Below are 6946 nucleotides of genomic sequence, written 5' to 3' on the forward strand. Positions count from 1 at the left end.
TTTCTTTGATCCTAAAGAAACTTACTTTTGACATGCTTATAGGATATCTTTTTATTGCCTTTCATGTCCCTTGGAAACTGCAAATCAGACTGTGCCTTGGCCTTCCTAATTTTATCCCTGCATGCCTATGCAAGATTCTTATACTCTTCCCTAGTTATATGACCAAGTTACCACTTTTTGTAGGATTCCTTTTTGAGTTTCAGTTCCTTAAAGACATCACTGTCTAGTCAAGCTGGCCTCTTGATGCACTTCCCATTCTTCTGTTGCATCAGGACAGCTTGCTCCTTCACCCTTAAGAGAGCCTCTTTAAAGGACACCCTGTCTCTTGGAGTCCTTCTCCTGCCAGACTTGCCTTACAGGAGATTCTGCCCACCAGGTCCCTGAATGGGTTAGTATGCTCTTTTGAAGTCCAATATCCTCTTCCTGCTGCTCTCCTTCCTTCCTTGCCTTATGGATTTTGAGCTCTTATCATTTCATGGTCACTGGGTACATCTACACATGCATTAATGCACTGTAGTTACTACACATTTAAGTTTAGTACCTGTAATAAAATATACTAACTCAACGCGCAGGAACTGTGCATCAGTTCAGCATGAGCACCAAGGACCAACTAGGTCCAGGTTTTGTGGCTCTAGTCTGGAAAGTTAGCTTGTCACATGGTATCAACACCTCCCTTCTTCTCACCTGCTAAACTGCATTAAAAGACAGATCAAATACTTTTCCATTTTTACCCTCCCATGTAAAATCTTCCTGCAGTTGCCACAGGGAAGTTATGCAATTATGAACAAGCAAGGCAGTGGACAGGTGGCCTTAACACAGACATCTCCTGTCTTTGGAGTATTTCACATTACAGCCTGGCTTCTTTTAACTTAAATTTTGCTTTTTTTGGCAGTGCTATCAAGCATTTGTAGAGGGAGTTTTGACAACAATCTAATTCTTTTAGCTGTTCCTCTACCTAGGGTCTCTAGCTACTCACATACACCCTGTTGAGATTCCAGCTGTTCTCACCTCCTTTCCTTTACTCCATTTAAACAAAATGTTGTTATAGTTTTAAAGTTATAGGAGCTGGGAGGGATGGAAGTGTTGCCCTTAACTTAAGACAGTAGTAAAAAAACCCAACAAGCTGCTGCAGGGAACTAGGCAACTAAACTACCATTTACAACAAGAGCCCAGGGCAAGCTGAACCACAGTTGGCCTAAGATCCTCTCTGGGGATTGATAACAGCAAGTGTACGGACCCTGGCATTGATTGTATTGGAACTGTGTGCACTGCTTGCTGACTTCCCTGTTCAGGAAAACAGGGCTTTGTGCACGTTCTTTGTAGCAAAATAGGACTGCATCAAAGATGCAAAGACTTAGCATCAATTTCTCCTCTCAATAGATGCAACTCCTCTTCCCCTCACCCCTTTGACTATGTTCTTAGGCCAAAATGAGGTAATAAATTAAGTAATAAGACGATATTATGGTAAAACCTAAAGGCCCCCAACCCAAAGCAGGGCCCCATAAGTCTTTGGCATTCTAAATACACATGTAAAATATTTACAAGTCTACATGTGGGTACTTTATTATTTTTTGGGTCCTAATTAGGGAGGATTTTACATATAGCTCCACATTTGTGAGGCATTAAGCCTTATGGTCAAATACTAGGTATGCAACACTTTCTTAGGCTCATGTCAGCTTCTTGAGGCATCTGGAGTTAGTTACCATTGTAATCTCATTGCCAAAAGTGAGACGGCATAGCCTGCAGCTCCTTACAGTATAACATTCTTAGAAAGAAACACTGTCATATTTACAGAGATTTGAATTTATTTGGGGAGGAAAAGGAGAGGAGGAGGAAAGGGTCAAATGCTAATTCAAGTCGATGGAAATTACACTTACTGAAAACAAGCAACTTTGGAACCCAGACATTTATTTTACTATTTGATTCAGTTCTTCACCATCCTTTTCTTTTCCTGCCACCTTGTTTCATGGACAGCACCACCCTACAGTCCCCAGAAATCATTTCATTTCTTTGGTTCACAACAATAAGAAGGCAGACCCAAGTTCTGCCATATGTACTGGCAGACTTTTCTGAGCCTTTGAGGTTAAGTACAGACAGTCAACAAGCATGAGGCTAAATCAATATAATCTTTTCACGCTAGTCTAAGTTGCATAGATCGAACCGATATACAAGTAAACAGACATTCACTTTTGATTCTGGAGATGCAGTCACAAAATGCCTGTAGTTGCCCAGGCCAGAAGCCAGGCAAGTGCTACAACATGCCTCCCTGCTTGGCTGGAGCAGACAGCTTGAGCCCAGGGTAGCCTTCACACCCTGCTAGGGGAGGCTTATGGGGGAGGTGCAAAGCATTCTGGGATGCCAGGGATCTGTGTTAACTTGAATCTGGAAGGGATCTGGAACAGAAGCTCAATAAACCAATTTCACCTAAATCAGTTAAGTCTGATACTAAATCCATCCAGGTTTATCTTAAATCAGTTTTGGCGATTTTGAAAGCGGTTTATATGCACTGAACTTCTGTTTTGTTACAGATCTGAACTGGTTTCTAAGCACTTATACAGGTTTGTGTGTGACAGGGTGCCATCTTTGGCTGCATTTGTTTTTTATAGGCCGGTAAGTGGGCACCCGTCAAGTCTTGCTATATTTTCTTCCCTTGGGAATCCACTTCCCCCCTGCTTTACTCACCTGCCATGACTTGATGTTACTTGGTTCTTAAAAAGAGGGAGGTGACCCAAAGGTTCCCACACAGGCTTTAGGCCAGGGGTGGGCAAAATGCAGCCCGGGGGCTGGATGCGTCCTGCCAGGCCATTCTATCCAGCCCACAGAGCCCCTAAAAAATTTAGAAAATTAATATTAATCTGCCCTGGGCAGCCTGTCATGCGGCTCTCGATGGCTTGCCGAAACTCAGTAAGTGGCCCTCTGCCCAAAATAATTGCCCACCTCTGCTCTAGGCTCACCACCTAGGATAATGAGCTGTTGTCTTCAGGGCAAAATGTATGCTCCTACCTCCCCTTGACGTTCCCCATGCCTTACAGATGTTTTATAATTTTCTCTTTATGCTGGGGTTTCAGTTGCTGCAGGCTTACCGCCCCCCGCCCAGCTAGGCCAGTCAGTCAAAATCCACTAAGCAGGGCTTGACTCTGAGGCTCCAGCTCTCTAACTTGCTCGGGCTTACGGCCCTCCGTTCCATACTCTCCACAACATCAGACCAACTGGCCCTTCTACACCACGTCCCTGTGGTGCCAGGCTGTTGGGGCCTCAGCTCCCTCTTGCTTTGCCCCTCTTTCTGTAGTTAGGGCCATTCACCTAAGTCCACCTACTAGGAACCAGCTTCAAGGCTCCTATCTCCCCTTCAAGCGACTCTGGGCTCTTGGCCCTAGTGCTGCACCCCTAGTGCAGCAGGATTTCCTGAGCCCCCTATCCCAGCACCCCTTGGGGCTAACGAGGTCTCCTCTTCTCCTGCAGCTTCAGCCACAAACCACCAGCCTTAACATTAAACATAAACCATAGGCCCCTGTGGCTATATACCAAAAATAAAAAATAGGAGAGGCAAACTGCCCGCTTACATGTGATTGCGCTTCTGTCTCACAGCTTGGCGTAGTCCTCTGAAGGAGGCTGCCGCAGCTGCTCTGTAGTCACTGGGCATCTCCCTCTCTGCTGCCCTCCTCACCTTTTCCACTTGAGGTTTATATGGTTCTGGCCTTTCCCTTCCTGTCACCTGACCAGCTGGCAGGGCGTGATGCTTAACCCCTGCTCAACTGGACAGCTGCGCCCGGAAGGTTCTGGATTTCAAGGGGCCGCTCTGCTTCCTGGTAGCAGGGCTAGGGCTCCCTGTTACAATGTGCAATTTCTGTCCCTAGCTCTACGTTCTCTATCTAACGTAGCTCCTAATATGAAGATAATGAAAGATTTGTTGCTTGGACTTCTAAGTACAAATAGTGCCGTATCCTGTATCCATTAAGAAAAAAAGAAATGAGAGGCCTTCACTGAAAAGATGCATATTCTACTACCCTGATCATGTTAAAGAGATTTATTCTTGCCTCAGGAGCAGGGGGCTCAGTGTAAAATACTGATGTGGTCCTGCTGCTTAAATTGTGCACAGATTAACCTGGCAGCCCTGAGAATATGCTAAGCCAGGGGTGTCCAACTGAAAGCCTGACAGTGTGGCCCACAAAGGGTTAATGTGCAGTTCAGCTGCGCCCCCCCACCCCAGCAATTCCTCCTGGTGCTGCAGCATGGAGTCTTTAGGGTAGGGCAGCACAGTGGGATGGGGCCTGACGAACTCCCTGCCCACACAGCCCAGGTTCTGGGGAGCCCACACAGCGTGTGGCCCCCCACAGCATGCAGTACATAAGGTGTGTGGCTTAGGGCCCATGACTGGTTTGGCGTGCAACCCATTTGGACAGTCCTGCTCTAAGCAAAGGGGCTTTTTTTCTTTTTGAGAAATAACAGAAAAACAGAGTCCTTGAGCCTCTTTCTCTGGAAACAAAGATGATTCAGAGTAACATTTCAACATTCAGAGACTCCAACTCTGAATGTTCACCTGAAAACCCCCCTGAGAGGAAACAGCCACTTTGCTAAAGGACCAGTCTGTGTTTCCATGGAAAAAAGGGGATTTGAGGGCATTTGACTGTTCAGCTTGGGGAACAGGTCAGTGTTCTTCTGTTAAGAAGCTGGAAGTTGTCTGAGGTGATGTGAATTGTTTTCACAGAACAGCCTCGAGTTCAGTTCTCAGACTTGGCCTCTTGCTCTTGGCCTTCTTGGAACTAGAGCTGGATTGGAAACCTCCCAGTGAAACATTTTTCATCAGAAAATATTACATTGTCATGGGACTGCATGTGTCAGTGTTGCCAAGGGTGGATTTCTGGTGTAAACCTGAAATCCTATCACCCACAGCAACAACAACCAATAACCCAATGCTTAGGGCCATCACCTGAAATGGATGAAACCAAGGTTCACGGCCCTTCTCTGCTTGTGTCAGAGCAGGGAACCTTGATCTCCCACCTCCCAGGTGAGTCCGCTATCCATTGTGCTGTAGTGTCGAGTTCATGCTTTCTCTGGCTCAGCACATATGCAATTTATCCAAAGGGAAACAGCTTCAACAAAACAGACAGATCCCCTGCACTTGCAAAATCCAGAATAGGTTGGTGGCTAGGGAGCTGAAGTTCAAATGCTTGGACTCCAGCAGAAACATGATTTAAACCTTGGGCTTGCATGCCCTCAGTGTGGACCCTAAGTACCAGCTATTTCCTGGGGCATGAGGATTGTATCTCTGTCCCTTAGTGTTGTGTTTTGTCTTACTTTTTTTTTATTTAAGAAGTCCTTGGCTTCTTCCTGTAGCAGTGTGGGAAAATGTTTGCAGAATGGGAAAACTTCTCCTCCTTAACTTAGAGGTGGACCATAAAATGGACCTCAGGAAGAAAAGAAAAAGAACGTTGCTGTACAGGAAATCCTATTGTGACCACTGCCCTTTCAACCAGAATGGAAGGGAGTTGTGTAGGCTGTGACTACACTTCTCTCCAATATCACTAGCTAAGCTCTAGTGCATTGCTAGCGTAGTGCACAGCATAACTGATCACATGTCTGCTCCTGATGCTTGGGTAATTTATATCTGTGTCTAAAATTATTATTTATTACATCAGAGTTAATGCTGCTGGTATCCAGGCCCAAGGTCCATTTGTAAACAGACAAGCAATAATAGATTCGTTGAAGTAAAAAAAAAAAAAAATCTGCTGGGAGAAAAATGAAGAGAGTTAAATGCTGCCCACATCTCCAAGGGGTAGACCCCAGAACTTTAGCAGAGTTCATAGTAAAAGTGGGGCCATCAGTTGTACCTCCTTCACAGGGTCTGGTTTCAGGGTTTTACCACTGATTCTATTCACTTTGAGTCAGGCACTAAACGTTATCTACAAGCATGTAGGAGGATTCTTACTCCAAGTTCATGGTCACCTCCTCCCTAAAAACATGCTCAGGCTTAACTTTATTCATATGAGCAGACCCACTGCAGTAAAATGGTATAACCAGAGGGCCAGATCTGAAAGGTGTTTTTAGGCATTTAAATTCCTAACAAAATCAGTGAGATTTCAGTGGAAGTTTAGGCACCTAAATAGGAGTCGGGGCCCTAAATAGGAGTTTGGATCTGGCCCTAGCCTAGTCTAAGGATTAGCTTTACTGGGGCCTTGAAGGTTACAGAAGATAAATTAAAAAAAACAACAAGGCAAGTAGTAATTCAGAAATGCCAGTTTTTCTTATTATGAATAAAGGGATAAGTTAACATCAGAACTAGATTCCCCTCCTCACCACAGTGCATAAGGGGTTCCATGAACTGCTTGCATGGCAGTGTAGTCAGATGTTTCTTAACTTTATTTTTGTTTGCTGTTTGGAAAACATGTTCCATATTATGTTCTTTTCTTGTTTTTACCCCTCACTTATTGACTTTTCAGGAATTTCTCCACCCCATGTCAAGTTAGGCATTCCAGTTTAGGCATTATCCCTCTTCAGGTTAAAATGTTAATCTGCTAGGTTTCTGTTCAGCCACTTAATCTAGCTCACACTAGTCTTGTGCATTGTGGAAACAGAATCAAAAGCCTAGGGACAGAAGTTACACATAAACTGGTTTAAGTGATGAGAAACTGGTTTAAACCTGTAAAAGAATAGAAGTTCAGTGAACATAAACCAGTGCACATAAACCTGCTTGAATGTAGTATCAGACTTACCTGATTTGGGTCAGACTTCTCTCCCAGACCCCTTCCTGGTTTAAATTAAACCAGAGTCCTCCAGCATCCCAGCATGCTCTTCAGCCCTGGGCTGGGCTGTGCCGTCTGCTGTAGAGAGCAGGGCTAGACCCAGCCCCTCTGCTCTCTAGCCCAAGCAGGAGCAGGGGCATGGCCAGACACATCCCAGCATGGCCCCGTTAAGGCAAAGTGAACAGGGAAGGGGTTAATTCTTC

At 45.0% G+C, this 6946-nt stretch overlaps 1 long non-coding RNA gene across 4 annotated transcripts in view; it reads right to left on the reverse strand.

The window, feature by feature from the left end:
* Window positions 1–6946, reverse strand: part of LOC109303384 — a 97508-nt gene that overhangs the window by 83411 nt on the left and 7151 nt on the right. The window contains exon 1 of one of the 4 annotated variants that reach the window (XR_002099081.1): window positions 3564–3822. The exons of the other annotated variants lie outside the window; for them this stretch is intronic. This is a non-coding gene — a long non-coding RNA (uncharacterized LOC109303384). Of the gene's footprint in view, window positions 1–3563; window positions 3823–6946 lie in introns of those variants that run through there. 4 annotated transcript variants of the gene reach the window in all.

Source organism: Gavialis gangeticus, unplaced genomic scaffold (assembly GCF_001723915.1).
Source record: "Gavialis gangeticus isolate Ggan-Ray unplaced genomic scaffold, GavGan_comp1, whole genome shotgun sequence".
Classification (NCBI taxonomy): domain Eukaryota; kingdom Metazoa; phylum Chordata; order Crocodylia; family Gavialidae; genus Gavialis; species Gavialis gangeticus.